At 39.3% G+C, this 10,454-nt stretch overlaps 2 non-coding genes across 2 annotated transcripts; both read right to left on the bottom strand.

Annotated features, from left to right (window-relative positions):
* Positions 1-7,880: 7,880 nt before the first annotated feature.
* Positions 7,881-7,953, bottom strand: TRNAV-CAC (transfer RNA valine (anticodon CAC)). The gene has a single exon. It is a non-coding gene; the product is annotated as a tRNA-Val (tRNA).
* Positions 7,954-8,018: 65 nt separating this feature from the next.
* On the bottom strand, positions 8,019-8,091 carry TRNAV-CAC (transfer RNA valine (anticodon CAC)). Its single transcript has one exon. It is a non-coding gene; the product is annotated as a tRNA-Val (tRNA).
* Positions 8,092-10,454: the final 2,363 nt, after the last annotated feature.

Here is a 10,454-nt window from a genome sequence, read left to right as displayed (position 1 = left end):
AAATGGCCGACGATGAGGAAATTCCGAACGGAAGGTGGTTGTATCGGTATAGACCCTTTGTGGTAATGTTAATGACGTAGTTTCGCGATTGTTCGTCAAGTTCCAGTTGATAGAAGGCATTGCGTAGGTCGATTCGAGCGAATATGGTGCAGTTCGCGAGTCTTCCAAAAATATCGTCCACCTTCGGCAGGGGGTAACGCTCGGTGTCGATTTTATTGGTGGTGACCTAATAATCTCCGCATATGCGTATCGTATCATTTTTCTTTAGAATGGGGACGATTGGTGTCGCGAATTCGGCATATGGTACTGGACTGATGATGCCTTCTTCCTCAAGTCTGTGAAGCTCATTCTCGACTTTCTCCTGGTATGGATCGAGCCTTGTGATATCGTGGTGTAGGTGCATCCTCACGTATATGTAGCTTAACTTTGACATCTTTGAGACATCCCATTCCGGGCGAAAACAGTATGTCGTACTTGTCCAATAATTTTTCTAATGCGCTGGTTGGTTCGTGGACGTTGTGTGTTCGTTCTTCAGGATGTATTAAAATCCAGAATTTAGAAAAAGATCCAATCTCTTCCCATGATGCTCCTTGCATTGCCACTTACGATAAGTAGAGGAAACTTGAGTGTTTGTTGATTGTACGTGACGGTAACCCATGCTTGGCCCACGATGTCGAGGAGATGGCCAGTATATGCCGATAGTAGCAGGTTGCCTTAAATTAGTGGTTCCGTTAGGCTCAATTGGGGCAGGTATGACTCGGATATTATAGTGTAGCCGGATCCAGTGTCCACCTGGAAGGATATTGGTACGTCGTTGACTATACATCTGGCGTTGATGACTGGCGGTGGCCTGTTGAAATGTGTTGATGTTGTGAAGTTTGATTGATGTCTTCGATATGGAAGATCTTGTATTCCAACGCTGTATCCGTAGCATCTACGTCACTAATTTTGTAGGTTTGTTGTTCGTCTTCGCTGTCGGTTTCGTGTAGGTGATGGGTGTTAGTTCTCCTGTCGAGTCTTGGTGGTCGCCCTGGGTGCACGCGATTGTATGTGCTCCTTGATTTTTTACGACATGCCTTCTCGAGATGGCCCTTCGTTCCGCAAGAGTGGCAGGTGTATGCGGCGTAGGGACACTCCCATTCCCGGTGACTTGTACTGGTGCATCGAATGCAGTCGCGAGGTCTTGCGTTCTGTCTGTTATGGCCGGACTGGTGTCGTTGGGGTGGGTATGTTGCTCTCGATTCCGGAGGTTGATGGTGGCGACTTTGCGATAGTTTGTTGATGGTGTCGTCTTCTCCCATAAAGCGTTTGAGTTGCCGAGCGTCTTGTTCCGCGGTCTCGAATGCTTGAGCAGTGTTGATGGCTTTTTGTAGGGTTATATCTTTGATGGTGAGGAGCTGCTTCTGGATCATATCAATATTAATTCCACATACCAGACGATCTCGGAGCATGGTGTCCAGGGTGTTTCCAAAATTGCAAAATTCGGCCTTTTGACGTAGGGCCGCTACGTAGGTGATGACGTTTTCCCCGGATTTCCGGTCTCGTTTATAAAATTTGCAGCGCTCCACTATCTCGGATGGTATTGGCTCAAAGTGTGTTGTCAAGATGGCGGTGATCTCTTCGTACGTCTTGTCGTGCGGTCTAGCAGGTGAGATGAGGGTGCGTCCGTCGCCATTGTTGGGGTTTAGGCCGTGCTTTCAATAAGGATCACAACTATGTTTAAGAGCATTTATTTAGTCAACTAGTAACGTCGTCCATCATATATTGCGCGTACATTAATTGTTCTGCCGTATTTATATACGGGTAGATAAAAGGTTAATAGGCTTACATGATAACAAAATATAATGCTTTGGCCTACTGTTGATAAAATATAATTTGGTCTGCAAAACACAACTTAACCCTAGGCCAGCGTAGGCCTGTTTCATGGGCGTTCTCAGGTGCAAAACACTTAAGCGTTCATTCCAGTTTTAGTATACGATTTTACAGAAAATACTGAGAGCTTTTTTTTCTTGCTAGCCAGGGCATGCTTTAACATCTTCCGTCCTAAGTCTATTATGAAAAATCCAATTTTCACGGGATTGAAATAGAGTTTTAGAATTACGAACCTTTGTAGAAGACATTAAAGGTCCTAAAAATCTTTACACTTAAAAGCAATTTGTGTCGAGTAGAGTACTCAGTGACTCACGGACTCATTCACTGAACCCGATGAAATGAACAAGAACAGCACGAGCATGATTTAAATTTTTCTTTTTCTAATAAAAGACTTATCTCAAACTGTTTGTGTTTGGGCAAGGCCTGGACTTGCATCATTTGCTACGTTAATCAAGTGGAAACCATATACAGAGTTGGGAAAACGAGACTTTTTGTTATTAGCCACATCGTATGATGAACATTTACGAATTGTGGTCCGCCCGGTTGTTGTCGGTGGGGGCGGCGGCGTTGTGAACTGGGCCGTCTTAAGGTGTCATGGGGCCCAGGGCTAATTATTTCAGAAATGTAAAATTTAAATTAATATTCAGTTGGAAAAGACTCGAGACAGCATAATATATTAAGAAGACAATTTCATGTCGTCAAAAATATAAAAATTCTAGGAAGAGCATCAACATGTTGTTTCAATACATGTCGCGAGAAGCTTAAAACATTTTCTTTGTAGCCTTTTCATGAGTTCTGATTCTCTATAATTATCACTCTTGTGGCTTCTTTTGGTGTAAATGAGAATACGAAGACGTCCCCAGTTTTGTTAAAAAAGTTAATTTCGAAGATTTTTCAATCTCCTCAAACCCTTTTTATGTCTCCGAGTGACGATGACGTCACGGAAAGGTACTACACTGGACGTGTCGGGGTGTGTGTGTCTGTCTGTGTCTCTCATCGCGTTAGCAAATGGCAAATCGGAGCAAACGTGTATGCTAATTCCGGAAAGCGTTCGCAGTTCCATTACCGTCATTAAAGCATAGTGCGCCTCCTCCTCAACCTCGGGTTTGGCTTGGCAAAGGCTAGTGGGCGGGAATTATACATGCACGTATCAATATCGCCCACAAATGATTCCTGTCTTCGCCAAGCTAAAACTGGAGTTCGTAAGGAAAGGCAACTTGTAGGGGATCCACAGGAACCGCGCTATCCTTTAAGGTGTACGCGACGATCGGCTAGGGTTACAAGAAACGCCTAGCCGTCCAATGGCAGGGCTTTCTTCAAAGCTTCACGCAATTGCTAGTTTTCTTGATATTTACTGTAAATCAATCGCCTTATATACCCTAAATTTACAAAAATTGTTAAAGAGGCATACGCTAGAATTCAAATGTCAACAATAACTATGTTTAAAATGATTTTAGGAAACACTTTTCTTAAAACGACTGACCTAATAGTAAGGTAAATTACTGACTATTAAAATAGTTAATATCAATTATATATATTCAATTATTTAAGAAAAACGCCTCGACTCGGAGAGGCTTTTTTGGTTTCCCAACTTGTTTCTCTTTGTAGCTTCACTTTCATATTTGGGACTCATAGTTTTTACCTCTCTGTGTGACGTAGTCCAGAAGAGGTTCTGTAACGGTCGTATCTGTGTGTCTGTCTGTCTGTCCGTTGTTACACCCACGTGACCGCGTTCGCAGTTTGCATATCGGAGCAAACGTGTCCCTAATTTCCAGACCTCATTGACAGTTCACAGAAATTTGGAAAATTGTATTTCTCTCCGTTGGCTACTCTATACTTGAGTTCTCACACCACCATGTTTGGTCTTCGTCCATCCCACATGAAGACCAGTCTGGTACTTTTCTGGCTTCCAACACCACCATCTTCTATTCTTTGTCAATCCCACATTGACATCTGTCTGCACTTACACTGGCTTCTAACCCCATTATCCACTGGTCTTCCGTCTATTCCACATAGACACCAATCTCTATCATTGGCTTCTACTCCATTATCATCGTTTGGTTTTAGGATATACGCGGCGATCAGCTAGGGTTACGAGAAACTTCTAGCCTCCCTAAGTTGTGATCGGGAAACGATTTCCAAATATATACCAAAATTTTAAAACAATCGGGTAAGAGGGGTACGCTTCAATTTAAACGTCAATATTAGCAAAGTTTGAGAAGATATTAGGTATAACTTTATTTTAAACGATTTAACTATTATTAATGTTAATTATTGAAGATTAAAATAATTAAAAATAATTATATTTATTTAAATATTAAAGATAAACCTCTCGTGCAAAGAGAGAGATTATCATTGCCTCCTATATCTACCAAGGCCCGTGCATGCGATATATTTCCTTCATTGCCTCCTATATCTATCAAGGCCCGTGCATTGTGACATATTTCATTCATTGCCTTCTATATCTATCAAGGCCCGTGCATTGTGATATATTTCATTCATTGCCTCATATATCTATCAAGGCCCGTGCCTTGCGATATATTTTCCAAAACAACAACCAAAATGGGAAGCTCCTCTCAGAAACATAATAATTTCTTTTTTCTGTATATGAAATGAAAATATGGATAATATTGCGCTCCTTCTTTAATGGCATGAATCCTTGCCTGTCTATTAATATTTTACGTAGGCGTAATACGTTTTTAGCGAAGTCTTGAGAGGATAAACATAAGCGAGATTGTTTCGGAAAAAAAATACTGCTTCCACTAATGGGTCTATACTCCTTGTTACTGTTGAATAGAGTAATCATGATAAAAGCTTAAAAAATTACGAGAGGACAGACCTTTTTTATCCTCTTGTTTTATTCTTAATAAGAATATAAAACATTTATTTTTTATCAAAAAATATTTTTCAGTGCTTAGATTGCTTTAGAAAAATCGAAACGGTTAGGCATTGGTAAAAAAGAGATGTGTAAGCTATTTGCAGAGATGATAATTGTTTTACATGTTTTAAATAAGACTGAAGCTTCCACTATTGTGTTTATGCTCCTTGTTTGTTTGACTGAAAACCATCTAGGTGTAGATAACAGTCAGACCAAAAATTTCAAAAATATATATTTTAAATCTAATCAGATACGCCCACCTAGTTGAAAATTGACCTTTTAAATTTGCGGGAGCCATTCTTGATAATTTTTCTTTGATTGTGGGTTGACAATTTATCTACCAGTAAATATTTGTGTTTGGAAGTTGGATATTAAGTCAAATTAAGTGGTTGTAAACAACCAGCAAGTTTTTGCCGCTTCTTCTTGTGAGTATTTGATTTTTATATGTAAAATGGAGGAAGATAATGTTGAGAGTAAGGATGAAATGCGGAAGCGCAAAGCGCGGGAACGGATGAGGGCAAAAAGGTCGACGTTTTAATTGGATACTTAAGTTTATATAATCTTCTCGACACGGAGAGGTAATATTTGGGTTTTCCAAACTTGTTGTTTGCTACGACGTACTTTTTTGGATGACGTCACGGAGAGGTATTACACTGGACGTGTGCGACTGTCACCGCGTTCGCAAATCGGAGAAAACGTGTTTGCTGAAAACAAATTTTTACCTCTCCGTGACATAAGTCACTCTGTAACGATCGTGTGTGTCTGGGTGTGTCTGTTGTTACACCCACGTGACCGCATTCGCAGTTTCCAAATCGGAGCAAACGTGTTCGCCATTTCCGAACTGCTTTCACAGTCACGGAAATGGCTCCTCTACTTGAGTTCTCACACCACCATATTCTGGTCTTTGTCCATCCCACACGGACACCAGTCTGTACTTACTGGCTTCTAATCACCACCATCTTCTGGTCTTCGTCCATTCCACTTGGACACCAGTCTGTACATACTAGCTTCTAATCACCACCATCTTCTGGTCTTTGTCCATCCCACTTGGACACCTGTCTGTACACACTGGCTTCTAAACACCATTATCTACTGGTCTTCCGTCTATTCCACATAGAAACCAATCTGTCTCATTGGCTTCTAACTCCATCGTCATCATTTGGTTTAAGACATTCGCGGCGATCAACTAGGGTTACGAGAAACGTCTAGCCTCCCTAGAGTGGGTTGTCCACCAAAGGTTTTCGCAATTGCCGTTGTTCTTGCTGTTAACTGTAGTTCGACACCCTTATATACTACCTATTTGAGTAAGGCGAAGCAACCGGCGTATGCTTCATTTCAAACGCCAATATTAGTCAACTCTCTCAAGAATGTTTAATTGTTCTTTATCAAAACGATGTAACGCTCAATTAGGCGAACAACTAACGAAGAAAATATTTAATATAAATTATCTTTATTTTAATATTTAAGATAATCTTGTTTCTCAACTCAAAATTAATACGGAAAGAGTTAAAAAGCAGTCTATGTTTTTGTCTGTGTGTATGTCCATGGTTACACTAGTGCGTCGCGTTAGCAGTTAGCCTTGTGTTGATGTGTTAAGAAATCATACAGAACCTTAATATTCCCTTTTTCCATAATATAAAGTGAATATGTAAAGTAATTATCGTAATTATGATGCATTTATTACTTTTGTAGCTTTAAAGCTCTGTTTCATTTAGATATTCCAAAGATTTTTTTTAATATTGTTATTTGAAATGGCTGTTTAGACATTATTTAAGCTATACTACATCTGTATATAGAATAATCCTTGGTTTAGTATTATCATGAAGAAAACTAAGGCCTAGGATCCGGCGGGTATATCAAGTATTATCCGCAATTGGCTTAATGAAACAAAGAGTAGATAATTGAGGCCTGAGGTGAAGTAAACTTTGGGCTTTGATTTTCGTGTCTGAAATGAAGAGACATCAACGGTTCAGAGTGAGCCGAACGTTAAATACACTATTAAATAATCAGGTTAAGATTTTATAATAGAAGAAAAGATCATGGTGACAATTAGGTAAGTAAAAGGGCTAATGGTAAACGGGTAGTAGCTACAGACGTTTTCTTCTCTTTATGGTGCGCATCGACTATTAGTGCGTCTAGCTACATTTTAGCTTTGGTGTTATTTAACGTTAACATTCATGTTGGCAAACTAAGAATATTGTTGAGGTGAACCAGTTGTGAATGTAGCTATCAGAATATAGGGTAAACAGCTGAAGCGTAGACTTCATTTCCTGTTCTTTTCCCCATTGACTGATTTCCATGTGTCCATGATTTATCCTTATTGGATGTAAAATGTCGTCTGCTTTACTGTACATTCGCTATGTTTGGAATACTGCTTCAATATTTCGTAAATTTTTACTTCAAAAAAGTGAAATAATTCCATATCTAGGTAAATACGTTTGTAGTAGTAGACCTCTTGACACGGAGAGGTAATATTTTGGTTTTCCCAACTTGTTTCAATTAATTTAGAGGGACTAGATCGATTAACAGTAAAATCAGTTGATTGAATTAAATATTGATTAAGGATTGAGTGGATAAAAAGAACTAGAAAAAAATTTCAATATCTGAAACTTCAGTCAATTGATTATCCTCACACATATCGTTTGTTTTTTCGGCCTTGGTCCAAACCAAGACATTTTTTTATAACATCTGTTCCTTCAGTCTTAATGTAATTAAATTTTGAATAATTATGTTTGCTTTACCGTCATACATTTGCACTCTAAAATATAATGGTGCATTCAAACACCATATATGCTGTTTTTTCCAGTGCCATAAAAGACATAATTTAGGGTGTACTTTAACCCCATTTCTAATATTATTTGCAAGTATTAAGGAAATATTAAGCATTTATGCACCATTTACAGTGGCTTTTACCATCTTTTTTAGACAATCTATTGATCTTCTAATATTACTTAGTTTAATGGTTTTAAAAGTAGGGAAAAAGTACGATACCTATGTCACCTTATTAAACCAAGTGAAGTGAAATAATTGTTAAATATATATTATAACCACTACACCACAGACACGTGGTAAGTCCAAGTTTTCCAAGAGATCTAACTAATTATTACGTCCAATCAAGATGGTTAAAACATGTATCTACCAGGGCTTGAACCTGGGACCTTCCGCGTGTGAAGCGGACGTGATAACTACTGTACCATAGATACGTGGTAGCACTGAGTTTTCCAAGAGATCTAGCTAATTCTTATGTACAATCACGATCGTCAATACATGTATCTACCAGGGCTCGAACCTGGGACCTTCCGCGTGTGAAGCGGACGTGATAACCACTACGCTACAGATACGTAGTGACAATGAGTTTTCCAAGAGATATCTAGCTAATTATTATGTCCAATCACGATGGTCAAAGCCGTACTTATGTAATTAAGTAAAATTAACATACTTAGACTTAATTGTTTTGATCAAGCTGGCCGATAGCACACCCTGAATACTTAATTGTTAAATTAAGATAACTCCGAAAAGTATCTTCGCTGTAGTTTTTAAGTTAGCGGTGGGGAAAAATCACGAAAAACCCATGTTAATCTCCATAGGAAATTAGCAAAAGCGGGTGAATATTACTTAAACGATACAAAACGGTATCAAGTCATATCTACAATAGGCCAGGACAGATAGGCCAAAAAAGGGCTTGACCTAGAACATTTGAACATAAAGATGAAAATTGGTACATGGGTTGTTTTTGACCCCAGAAAAAATATACTAAAAGTCCCCTGCTGTAGAGCGCGAGCTTTCGCCGCCATCTTGGAAAATGGCCGCCGGGAATGGAAGCATCAATGTATTCTACATTCTTCTTCAAAAATTATGAAAATTGGTACGCATTATGAATGGAACCATATGAACTTCATGGCAAAATTTTACAGCTCTGGGTTCAATAGTTTGGTCGCCATATTGGAAAATGGCCGCCGTGAATGCTAGGTACAGTATATTTCACCATGTTGTTGGAAAATTATGAAAATTTATAGGTATTATAATCAGAGCTGTGTGAACCTCATAGTAAAATATTGAAGCCATTAGTCGGTTAGTTTGGCCGCCATGTTGGAAAATGGCTGCCATGAATGTCATTTAGTTACAGTATATGGTTCAAAAATTATGAAAATTGGTTATAATTATGTTGAAGACCATCTAAACATCATTCTTGAATATTGAAGACGTGCTACGGATAGTTTGGGCGCCATCTTCGAAAATGACTGCTTGAAATGCCAAATATATTACCGATATATAAATTTTTTTCAATATTTTTTTATTGAGTAGATGATTTTCTTGAACGTATTAAACGCCATAAAAATAACTATTTTCGAGTCTAAATTTTTGACCCATCTTCAAAAATGGTCGCTGAAATATTACTATCTAAAATCTGAAAAAAAGGAATGCCACATTACTCGGATTTTGGTTAGGAAAAACCGTTTTATATGGGGTGTAAACATTCTAGTGTCGTTAAGGATTAGATTTACGACACATTTTTAACATTTCGTTCATATTTCTCTTAATCCTGAAGATTTTTTATTACGGCTAATACCTTGCCAATGACCACACATTGCCCTAAAATCTAATCCAGATCGTCTACATTCACAGTTCTTTACACAAGATGTTCTGCAGACTGCAGGTACAAAAAATGAGTGTTATAAGTTCATCTGATGCCGGAAGGAGAATGGTGTGAATGGGTCTTCGACTTTCGCGATCGCAAACCAATCCCCACTGTTCAGGAATAAATCGTTTCCCAGCTATTGTTTGACTTGAAAAAATGCAGTTTTGCGGCGTCTGTTGTTGGATGAAACTTAGCGAGATCAAATGAGGACTTGACAGTATGTGTGGCAACGGTTCCATTATACGTCTAATATCTACATGGTTGGACGTGTCAATTATCACCCTAAGAAAAGCGAAAAGAAATCTCTCTTCGGCAGCAATGGCTTCCTTAGATGCAATATGGTCATTAAAAAAGCCCAACAAATTTGTAAGATGTTGATTATCTGTCATTACTTTAAACCACGCCTTATCATAACCAAACCCAGTTACATCACGTAAATGAAAGAAGTGTTCTTTTAACCTTTTTAACTCAAAGGACTTGTCGTTGCGGAGGGGGCCTGAGTTCGGTGTGACGGTTCCTTGGGTTCGCACTTGGTTCAGACCGTTACTTATCCCAATCCGTGAAGGTTTTGCCCGGCCGCTTCGCCCACGCCCAGGTGTTGCCTTGGCTCGCCCCCGCTATTGGCAACCCTCTAGGGGTCGCGCATACACTATTTGTTTGGGCCGTATGGCACTGTTGTGCTTGGAGAGAACTCCCCCGTCTCCTCGAGTCTTCTGCTGCCTTAATCCTTCCCTGTCACCGACCACCTTATGACTGGGCTCAACGTTGACGGTGTCCAGCTTCTGTCACCTGCTCAAGTGGCGTTTGTCGGGCCCACTGGCCGATCCCGTGTGCCATGACGGCGGTTCCGCGGGTTCAATTTGGAATATGATGGGGAGGGGCGCTGATAAGGCCCCCAGCTAAGTGTAGCGCCTAATCAAGGGTTGTGACATGCAATTATTATGAAAAATCTTCAGGATGACGATGAATATGAATGAAATGTTAGAGATTTGTCTAAAATCTAATCTTAAACAACACTAGAATATATAAACCCTATATTAAAGAGTATTCTCTAATCAACTTGTT

Source organism: Phalangium opilio, unplaced genomic scaffold (assembly GCF_054372755.1).
Source record: "Phalangium opilio isolate 3A_F unplaced genomic scaffold, DU_Popi_V2 ptg000523l_1, whole genome shotgun sequence".
Lineage (NCBI taxonomy): Eukaryota > Metazoa > Arthropoda > Arachnida > Opiliones > Phalangiidae > Phalangium > Phalangium opilio.
The sequence above is the reverse complement of the archived record's forward strand: the minus strand, read 5'-3'. Positions and strand labels throughout refer to the sequence as shown.